Genomic DNA, 12047 nt, shown 5'->3' on the forward strand with positions numbered 1-12047 from the left:
TACTTTATTGATCTCTACCAAGCCTCTTTAAAGGGCAAGGCAAAAGATATAGAGACCAATGTTGTCTTTCAAGACAATAACATAATTGTTGGTCCTTCTATGACAACACATTTGGATGTTTATGATTTCTTTGCAGATCCTGATGGAGGGATAGACAACTTGACTGGAAATGAAGATATTTATGGAAATGTCTAAATTAATCAAATATTTTAAAATAAATTAGTTCATTTGCTATTATGTTTTCTTTTATTAATCTTTTAGTTGTTTCTCATTATATATCTCTTTTGTTTTAACGAAGAATATCATGGCTTTTGGATTAAATAATAGAGATTTATGTCTTGTTGATAGTGCAATGACACATTCTATATTTAGAAAGAAAAAATATTTTTCTTATTTAGAAATGGGTGAAAGTAATGTTAATACAATATCTGATACTACAAATATTATTGAAGGTTCTGGAAGAGCTAATATATCATTATTTGGAGGAATAAAATTTGTTATTGACAATGCATTGTTCTCTCCTAGGTCTCAAAGAAATTTGCTAAGTTTTAAAGATATTCGCCGAAATGGATATCACATTGATACATATGATGAGAATATTAAATATCTCTATATTACAAAATTAGTGTTGGGTAAGAAACATGTATATGAAAGATTACCCGCTTTCATATCTGGTTTGTATTACACAATAATATATACAGTAGAAACAAATGCAATAGTAAATCCGAAGTTTACTGATTCAAATGATTTTATACTTTGGCATGACAGATTGGGACATCCTGGTTCTACAATGTTTAAAAAAATTATCAAGAATTCACATGGACACCCATTAAAGAACCAGAAGATTCTCCAATTTAATGAATTCTCATGTTCTGCTTGTTCTCAAGGAAAACTTATTATGCAGCCTTCACCATCTAAAGTTGGAATTGAATCCCCTGCATTTCTGGAACGTATACAAGGTGATATATGTGGGCCTATTTGTAACGCCAGAAAAATTCTCAAACTTATTTTAGAAATATTATATGATTTTTCTGGAATTTTAGGATATTTTTACAGAATTTTTAGAGTAACGGAAGTAGCAAAAACAAATAGAAAACGAAAATGGCCTAAGTGGGAATTGAACCCAAGACCTACGGTTTACGGATAATGTTAGTAATCAGTTGAACCCAACAGGGTCGTGCTGAAAGGAAAGGGAAACAATTTTATTTAAGTTGGAGTCGGGCCGAAATTATCACTTAATATAAATAGGAAATAATTAGGTGAAGGGTTATTTTCTTGGATCGTAGCTTTCTCCACCCCAACCTAATTTCGCCGCCCACTTCTCCTCTCCCTCTCTCGGCGCCAACCACAAGGAAGGCTGAGGTTCGGCCCAAGGACACTTTCCGGCGACGACTTCGACACGAGGACGCTCCCCTCCGCGAGAGGAACGTATGACGCGAGAAGATCGTCGAAAGGATCGTCTCCTCCGGAATTCCAGCGATTAGAATCGTAAGAAACTTCGAATAGGAGGTAAGAAACCCCTCACCTGCAGTATAAGTAGCTTTTCGTACGATTGAATGTTTTTAAATTAGCTATATGTAGGCTTTTCGAAGCATAGGGTGTATTTAACCCTCCTTTTCAGGTTTAGGGATCTAGTTGAGCACCTCTAGATGGGCCATGTTGGGATCGTTCGTACTCGGCTAGAGAGGGGGTGTGAATAGTCGACCCCAATCTTTCGCGTTTCTTCCTACGATTAGGTTAGTGCAGCGGAAATACAACGTAGAAAGAAAACAGGAGAAGAAAGACAAACCATATAACGAGGTTCGGAGATGAACTCCTACTCCTCGGCGTGTCCGTAAGGTGGACGAAGCCTACCAATCCGTCGGTGGATGAGTCCCCGGAAACCCGGCTAATAGATACTCCTTGTGGGTGGAGAAACCTCGCCACAATAACTCGCAACAGCAAGATAGAATACAAGGAATACAAGAAGTAAATACAATGAATGTAACAATACAAGCTTGCCTTCTTGTCGTCGACTGAAGTCCTGGAAGCAACAACTTCACGGACGAATGCCAACAAGCAGCTCAGTCGACGCAGGGCTTCGGAAGTGAGCTCAACAAAGCTCATCGAAGCTGAAACTTCAGCAGCAGAACGAAGTTCTAAGGAGGAAAAGAGAAAGAGTTCGCAGAAGATGCCCTCGCCTCCTTATACCTGCGAAGAAGAAACAGAAGAAACCAGCCGTTGTGTCACAACGCTAGAACCCGATCGGCGCGGACCGATCAGCAACATCCTCGATCGGGCAGACCGATCGTGGAAGAAGCTTCGCTTTTCCGCCCCGATCGGTCCACGCATCGATCAGAACCTTCCGATCGGTCCAGACCGATCAGGCTTCTTCTCGCTAGTTTGCCATCGATCTCCTTCGATCGGTCTCCGCATCGATCGATAACCATCGAGCATATCGATCGGTCACCGATCGGTCACCGGACCGATCGATGAGCTATATCATTGGATCGGCTGCACCCGATCCAAACTTCTCACCCTAAACCTAAGGCTTCCACACCAACATCCGGTCAACCTTGACTGTTGGTACATCATGCCTAGCATCGGTCACCCTTGACCTGCTAGCACTTCCCGCTAAGTGTCCGGTCAACCTTTGACCCACTTAGACTTTTCCACACCGGATGTCCGATCATCCCCGATCCATCTGGATTTTCCTCTTCGTGCCAAGTATCCGATCACCCTTGACCTACTTGGACTTTCCAACACCGAAGTCCGATCATCCCCGATCCATCTGGATTTTCCTTGCACGGGTTCACTCACCGGGACTTTCACCTAGCTTCACTCACTAGGGTTTTCACACCGCCTAACATCCCAGCTAGGACTTTCTCACCGCCTGCTTCACTCACCAGACTTTCCAACCGCCTAACATCCCAGTTAGGACTTTCCCACCGCCTAGCTTCACTTAGGACTTTCCAACCGCCTAACATCCCAGTTAGGACTTTCCCATTGCCCGGCTTCACTCACTGTGACTTTCCAACTGCCTACATCCCATTAGGACTTTCCCACCGCTCGGCTTCACTCACGGGACTTTCCACACCGCCTAACATCCCACTTCGCACTTTCCCACTGCCTGGCTTCACTCACACACTGCCTAATATCCCAGTTAGGACTTTCCCACTGCCTGGCTTCACTCACCAGGACTTTCCCTCGTGCCAAGCTCCCTGCTTGGACTTTCCGCGTGCCAAGCTACCTGCTTGGACTTTTCCCCAATCAGGTCAACCAGGTCAACCTTGACCTAAGGTTGCACCTACAATCTCCCAAACACCTATTCTTGTCAAACATCAAGAATACAACTCTCTTCTCGTCAAACATCGTCAAACATCAAAACACAACTCGAGTCAGGTCAACCAGGTCAACCTTGACCTAAGATTGCACCAACAATCTCCCCCTTTTTGATGTTTGACAAAATCCAAAATCAAGTTAGGTTAACCTGATAACCTAACTTAGGTTTTCCAATGTTCTTCCTTGAACATTCTTCCAAAACCTACACTCTCCCCCTTGGGACATCTCTCCCCCTTTTTGACACACATCAAAAAGAGGGAATCAAGGTCAAGAGTTTCTTCCTAATTAAGGTCCCATACCTTTCATTGAAACCCTTAATTTCCCCCTTGAAACTAAACTCAACACTCAATTTAGTGACAATCCCATGTCACTAATCCTCAAAAGTCTTAAGGAGTAAAAACTCCCCTAAGAGTCAACTCCCCTTGACAATTAGGTAAAAACTCCCCCTAAAGGTCAACTCCCCCTTGACCATTGCACCAACAATTTCTTGGAGAGTTTCAAACCTTTAGAAACTCGAAACTCAACTCCCAAAAACTGAAATTTCAGACACATGCTGAAAATCAGAAACTGGCACGCACTGATCGGTCCTCAGACCGATCAAAAAGCCCCATGGATCGGTCCCCAGACCGATCCATGCTTCATTGATCGCATTGGATCGTCACTGATCGGTCACCAGACCGATCACCAGACCGATCAGGGATTCCCTGGATCGGTCACGGTGACCGATCCAGGCACCCCTGGACCGATCAGGCAACCTCCGGATCGGTCCACAATTCTGATATCAGAGTTTCTGAATTTCCTTCCGAAATTCAGAAACTCCTAGAAAATTCCAGAAAATTCGAAAAATTGTGAAATTTTGAGGATACATTCCTCATAACATATACTATCATGGAAAAATAGTTTTCTATGAAAATAACTTCCATTTTTCAATCTTGATACAAAGTTCAAAAACTTTGAAATAGTTCAAGTTTAACTCAACTTTGTATCACAATGTTCAATGATGAATGCAATCACTAAGATGGCTTCATCAAGGTTTTCCAAATCAATTTCAAAATGATTTTAAACCTTTTAATTTAGGACCATAATCTTAGGGCTAAATGTACATGACTTGTACACAAGCTTTCCCTATGATCCTCCATTTCTTGAATTAGGCTCATCTAGGTACAAGAACTATGCACCTTGATCCTAATTCATGATCCTAATATCTCACACACATCTAAAGTGTATCAAACACATCCATGGCAATTTTGATGTGAGATATGGGTTTAGGTATCTTAGACTAAGGTCTCATGCATTTTCTAAACACAAATTTGATCTCAATATCAAAATGTGTTTTTCATCCTTAAATCAATTCAATTGATTATTAATGCAAGAGATGATGACATGGCATAAAATGGTATCATAAATGAAAACATGTGCCAATGTCATGATGTCATGGCATAAAGTTTGAAACTTAAATAAACATGACATAAAAACTAGCCTAAGCATTATTATGACATTTCAAATGATAATAAAACTAAACATGATGTCATGACATGTGAAGGCAAACAATCATGGCAAGATTTAGCATAAATAAATATACCTAGATTACCTATCTAAGTATCCTTAACCACTTGGCTAACTTCACATTTAATCCTAGATTGCCCCAAAATGCCAAAATCCTAATTTTGACACTTCTTGAACTCTAGATTAATTCATGCCACTTAAAGATCAAATTTATCCTCAAAACTTGGCATGTTTCATTTTTCCTCGAGAGTTCTCTAGATTTTCCCAAATTGTGCCAATTGAGATTAAAAATGAAATTTCCAATCTTTAGGCACATTTAACTCTTCAAAGGAGTAAATGATAATTCCATTTCATTTTCAAAAGTTCTCAAAACCTTGAAAATGCTCCTTGAGTGTCAATTTCCTCAAAGTTGGGTTAACTACCCTTCTAATCGGAGTTGACACTCTCTAACCCATCTATGGGGTAGAGAAGATGCTCCTAGGAACCCAATACCTATTTGAGCTCATTGGGTTCACTAAATATTCACTAGGGATGACTTCCCTAGCAACCCTCCTAATGACCCTCTTAGGCTTTGAAGCCTTGGTCATTTGGGACTCATCAAGATCAACTCTAGGGGTGACTCCCCTTGTGACCTTGGTGGTGGTCTTCCTAGCCCTAGGTTTTGTTCCATAATCGAATGGAACATTGTGGTAAGTGGGCTTGACCACTTGGGACTTAGATTTGTGACCCAAACCTTTCTTGTCCTGGGACTTTTGACCCTTAGGCCCTAGAGTTGACTTCTCTAAATTTTTAAGGGCCTTTTCTAAGGTATCAAGCCTTGACCTCAAGACTTGATTCTCCTTTTCTATTACCTCAAGTTTTGATTTGTCATTCTTTCTTGAGGTGTTCCTAGGCATGTGTCTAGTTGATTTAGGGTTTCTACCTAGGTTTTCCTTAACCTTAGAAGTGTTAATCCTAGGGTTAGCATTCCTAGTAGTATCCCTATCTAGGTTGACATGTTTAGCACCTAAGCACATGTATTGATTTCTAGTGTTAACATGCTTATCATTATTGACTAATGCAATAAAATTACTAGCATGTATCCTACTAGAATTGCACGAATGAGCCTTAAAAGATACCTTAGGGTTTGCCTTAGCTCCCCCTATCGATGTGCATCCCTTGTCCTTGTGAGGTTTCCTCCCCTTCGGACATTGGCTCATATAGTGTCCCCGTTGCTTGCATTGAAAGCACACCACGTGCTTCTTGCCTTTGCGTGTTGGGACGCCGGCTTCCTTGACCTTTGGTGCCGGTGGAGTCTTTCTAACCCTCTTTGGACACTTGCTCTTGTAGTGCCCAAACTCCCTACACTCGAAGCACATTATGTGTAATTTGCTAGAAATTAAAATGCTTGAGTTACCTAGGGTTGAGGATGGATGAACGCTCTCATCTTCATCCCTTCCGGAGGTAGAAACTTCTTCTTCTTGCCCCGACCTTGAAGAGGAACTCTCCTCCTCTTCTTCTTTAGATGTTGAGTGGCCCTCAACTTCTAAATCTTCTCCTCCATGATGTGAGCTACCTGGCTCACTTAGCTCATCTTCATGGCTTGAATTTGAGCTTCCCTCATGGAACTTGGCCAAGTTATCCCATAATTCCTTGGCATTGTTGTAACCTATCTTACACAAGATGTTAGTAGGCAATGAAAATTCAATTATTCTCGTTACCTCTTCGTTGATTTCGGATTTGTGAATTTGTTCTCTTGTCCACTCCTTCTTCTCAAGTGGTTTTCCTTCCTTATCCACCGGAGGAGTAAAACCTTCTTGTACACAAAACCAATTCATTATGTTAGTCATAAGAAAGTACTTCATCCTTACCTTCCAATACGCGAAGTCGTCGCATTCGTAGAAGGGTGGAATGGTGATGTCTTCTCCATAGAGATCCATTCTCTAGCTTTGCTCTCACGGGTGTTGATCCGATGAAGAGCGACCTTGCTCTGATACCACTTGTTGGGATCGTTCGTACTCGGCTAGAGAGGGGGGTGTGAATAGTCGACCCCAATCTTTCGCGTTTCTTCCTACGATTAGGTTAGTGCAGCGGAAATACAACGTAGAAAGAAAACAGGAGAAGAAAGACAAACCATATAACGAGGTTCGGAGATGAACTCCTACTCCTCGGCGTGTCCGTAAGGTGGACGAAGCCTACCAATCCGTCGGTGGATGAGTCCCCGGAAACCCGGCTAATAGATACTCCTTGTGGGTGGAGAAACCTCGCCACAATAACTCGCAACAGCAAGATAGAATACAAGGAATACAAGAAGTAAATACAATGAATGTAACAATACAAGCTTGCCTTCTTGTCGTCGACTGAAGTCCTGGAAGCAACAACTTCACGGACGAATGCCAACAAGCAGCTCAGCCGAAAGAAGCTCACGCGGGGCTTCGGAAGTGAGCTCAACAAAGCTCAGTTGAAGCAGAAGCCGTAAGTTCTAAGGAGGAAAAGAAAGAGAGTTACGCACGTAAGATGCCTCGTCTCCTTATACCTGCGAAGAAGAAACAATGAAGAAACTAGCCGTTGTGTCACAACGCTAGAACTCGATCGGCGTGGACCGATCAGTAACATCTCGATCGGTCCGCATCGATCGTGAAGAAGCCTTCGCTTTTCGCCCCGATCGGTCCACGCATCGATCAGAACCTTCGATCGGTCCGTAGACCGATCAGCTTCTTCTCGCTAGTTTGCCATCGATCTCTTCCGATCGGTCTCCGCATCGATCGATAACCATCGCAGCATATCGATCGGTCACCGATCGGTCACCGCACCGATCGATGAGCTATCATTGGATCGGTCGGCCGATCCAAACTTCTCAACCCTAAACCTAAGGCTTCCACACCAACATCCGGTCAACCTTGACCTGTTGGTACATCATGCCTAGCATCTGGTCACTCCCTTGACCTGCTAGCACTCCCCGCTAAGTGTCCGGTCAATCCCTTTGACCCACTTAGACTTTTCCACACCAGATGTCCGATCATCCCTGATCCATCTGGATTTTCCTCTTCGTGCCAAGTATCCGATCACTCCCTTGACCTACTTGGACTTTCCAACACCAGAAGTCCGATCATCCCTGATCCATCTGGATTTTCCCTTGCCTGGGTTCACTCACCAGGACTTTCACCTAGCTTCACTCACTAGGGTTTTCACACTGCCTAACATCCCAGTTAGGACTTTCTCACTGCCTGGCTTCACTCACCAGGACTTTCCAACTGCCTAACATCCCAGTTAGGACTTTCCCACTGCCTAGCTTCACTTACCAGGACTTTCCAACTGCCTAACATCCCAGTTAGGACTTTCCCACTGCCTGGCTTCACTCACCAGGACTTTCCACACTGCCTAACATCCCAGTTAGGACTTTCCCACTGCCTGGCTTCACTCACCAGGACTTTCCACACTGCTTAACATCCCAGTTAGGACTTTCCCACTGCCTGGCTTCACTCACCAGGACTTTCCCTCGTGCCAAGCTCCCTGCTTGGACTTTCCGCGTGCCAAGCTACCTGCTTGGACTTTTCCCCAATCAGGTCAACCAGGTCAACCTTGACCTAAGGTTGCACCTACAATCTCCCAAACACCTATTCTTGTCAAACATCAAGAATACAACTCTCTTTTCGTCAAACATCGTCAAACATCAAAACACAACTCGAGTCAGGTCAACCAGGTCAACCTTGACCTAAGATTGCACCAACAGGCCAGACACGTTTTCTCCTTTCAGTAAGAGATTCTAAACGTTGTCGGGTGCCTAGAGGTGGTCTCCCTAATAGAGAGGAGAGTTGGAGCACACCAAGTGTTCGATAAAATGCTTAGCTCAGTAAAATGCTACAGTAGACATTTCTAATAGCTCAGTAAATGCAATAGAAGCATTTAAATAGTTTAGTTAATCTTGCTACAACTTATATGGGGCTACGGTCCAATGGGTGGGCACCCACAGTCGCCTCTAGGTTCAGATAACCTAGTAAAAGCAAGATAAATTAATTAGCTATGATTCAGTATTTTATTTTCAATAGGGGCACTGTACAGGATTAGATATTCATTGGGTTGGGCTCCCATAGTCGGTCCCTAGGTTTAGATAACCTAGTAAACCCTACTAAATGCTGGACTTGCAAACCCGAGTATAGCTAGGGATGCGCGCACAGCAAGTACAGTTGTCGGGCCCAAACAGCAGTATGATTACTATTTTCACTTATTATGATAATAGCTTTCAAACTCGTAATCTAGTTATGTGAATATAGTGTTAGCTCAGTTTTAGTTTAAGTTTCAGTTTAGTTCTCCTAGTTGATACCATGAAATAGCTCCATGCTTAGATTTTATTATGCATGCCATGTTTCAGTATTTATGCCATGTAACTTCAGTATGTCATGCTTTAACAAATTCAGTGCATGTTTTTAAATAGCATTTGTTTTAAAAGCATATTGCATCGAATGCATGTTTTAGTGAGGTAGATGGTTTCTTACTAAGTGAAAGCTTATAGATACTTTCTTTTCCTTATACTGCAGATAAAGGTAAAGGAAAGATGGACTAGCGGAGGCTGGAGGACAATGCTACGAGGATGTGTGTGGGCAGGAACTTGGAAAGAAGATCTTAGGGAACTCTAGCAAGCTTTGTTTAAACATTAGTACTTTTTAGTGTTTTAGCAATTTGCACTTTAGTATGTTGATCGCTATGAATTAGTTAACCATGCACTCTATTATGCTTAGAACATTGTTCTTTATGATGTTAGAATGTTAGTTGTGGTTGTTAGAGTGTTTCCCAGCCATCTTAGAACATGTAATGTGATTGAGGCACGAAATAGTGCTGAAATCAGGGGTTCTGGTTCGAAATCAGAAACCCAGATCGATCTACAGATCGATCAGAGTTGGGTTGTGCCACTGGATCGGTCAGCTGACCGATCCAGTTGCGAACAGAGAGTTAGCGTCTGTTATGGATCGGTCAGCCGGCCGATCCAGATGCGAATAGAGAGTACAGAAGCTCACTGATCGGTCAGCCGACCGATCAGTGAGCCACTGGATTGGTCTACCGAGAAGCAATAGCTTATGGATCGGTCAGCCGACCGATCCAGAGGGTTGTTTCCGTGCTAGTATCAGGCTGAATCGATCACTGGATCGATCCGACAGGCCAATCGATCCATGGATCGATTGAAATGCATGATTACAGCTAGCAGGTCATCCGAGAGGCATAGGTTCTCTTTCCTAGCATGTGTACAACTCCTAGGTACACCTAGAATATTAAGTTCAGATTTTTCAGTAATCAGTTTAGTAAAATTTTAAGTAATCCAGATTTCCGCAATAGTAAATTTAGCACAGCATAATGTAGCGATTGGCCTCACAGCCTAGTCAGTAGAAGGCGGGTCGTTACACTATTCACCCACCATGTGGACCATTTAAATATTTTATGGTGCTAATTGATGCCTCTACAAGATGGTCACATCTATGTTTATTATCAACTCGCAACCTGGCGTTTGCGAGATTGCTCACCCAAATAATTCGATTGAGAGCTCAATTTCCAGAATATTCTATCAAGAAAATACGTCTTGATAATGCCGGTGAATTTACATCCCAAATATTTAACGACTATTGTATGTCTATTGGAATAACTGTTGAACATCCTGTTCCTTATGTTCATACACAAAATGGTTTAGCTGAATCATTTATTAAACGCCTCCAATTAATAGTTAGACCATTGATTATGAGAACTAAGCTTCCTACAACTATTTGGGGTCATGCTATTTTTCATGCAGCAACACTTATACTTATCAGGCCAACCAGTTATCATATATTCTCCCCTTTACAATTGACTTTTGGTCAAGAGCTTAATATATCCCATTTGAGAATATTTGGATGTGCAGTATATGTGCCAATTAACCCACTACAATGCACTAAAATGGGACCCCAAAGGAAATTGGAAATATATGTTGGATATGATTCTCCTTCAATTATAAGATATTTGGAACCAATGAGAGGAGATGTTTTTACGGCGCAATTTGCTGACTGTCACTTTAATGAAATAATTTTTCCAAAGCTAGGGGAGAAAATAAAGAGTTTCCCAAAGAAGTCACTTGGAATGCATCATTATCGCAATTTAATCCTCGTACAAATCAATGTGAACTTGAAGTTCAAAGAATAATACATTTGCAAAATATTGCAAATCAATTGCCTGATGCATTCACTGACTTGGAGTGACTAAGTCACATATACCAGCTATTAATGCTCCGACTCATATTGATGTACCAATTGGACAATCAATTAATGAGATTACAACTCGCCTGAAGCATGGTAGACCAATCAGTTCTAAAGATAAAAATCCTCGAAAAAGGAAAGGAGCAACTAATCAAGATGTTCATTTTGAAGCGCCTAAGTCTCCTACAGAGACAACTGACATAACTTTTGATAAAACTCCAGAAGAGGTCCAAATACTTGAAAATAATGAAGAAATCTCAATAAATTATGTCAGGACAGGGAAGAAATTGAATTGATCAAGATTAGTTATCGACAATAAATTTGCATACAATGTAGCGCTAGAAATTATTTATGAAAATGATGATCAAGAACCTAAATCTATTGAACAATGTCATAGTATGCATGATTGGCCAAAATGGAAAGATGCAATTCAAGAGGAATTAAACTCACTCGCAAAACGTGAGGTTTTGGGACATGTAGTCCAAACACCAAAAGGTGTAACCCCTGTAGGGTACAAATGGGTTTTTGTACGAAAGCGAAATGAGAAAAATGAAATCATAAGATATAAAAGCTCATTTAGTGGCACAAGGTTTTTCTCAAAAACCTGGTATGATTATGAAGAAACATTTTCCCCTATAGTGGATGCAATCACATTTCGATATCTTCTTTGTATGACAACACAAGAAAAGCTTGAAATGCGTTTGATGGATGTAGTAGCAGCTTATTTGTATGGAAAACTTGATAATGATATTTATGTTGGATCGAACAGCGCTAGAGGGGGCGGTGAATAGCGCTCGCGGCTATTTCATTCGATTCGTAAAACTATCGGAGTTAAAAACACGCAGCGGAATAAAGAAACACAAACACAGAGACACAGGGGAATTTACTTCGTTCAGAGCCTAGATCGACTCCTACTCGAAGGCCCGCAATCCTTGATCGCTTTCCGTGGGCAACAACTATAAGCTCGAATAGAATTACAAGTGAAGTATAATAATTAATAAGAAATAATTAAATTATACCAAC

At 41.7% G+C, this 12047-nt stretch overlaps 1 protein-coding gene across 1 annotated transcript in view; it reads left to right on the forward strand.

The window, feature by feature from the left end:
* LOC122042384 overlaps positions 1-12047 on the forward strand; it is a 49346-nt gene that overhangs the window by 17463 nt on the left and 19836 nt on the right. The window lies entirely within an intron of this gene.

This window comes from Zingiber officinale, chromosome 1B (assembly GCF_018446385.1).
Source record: "Zingiber officinale cultivar Zhangliang chromosome 1B, Zo_v1.1, whole genome shotgun sequence".
Lineage (NCBI taxonomy): Eukaryota > Viridiplantae > Streptophyta > Magnoliopsida > Zingiberales > Zingiberaceae > Zingiber > Zingiber officinale.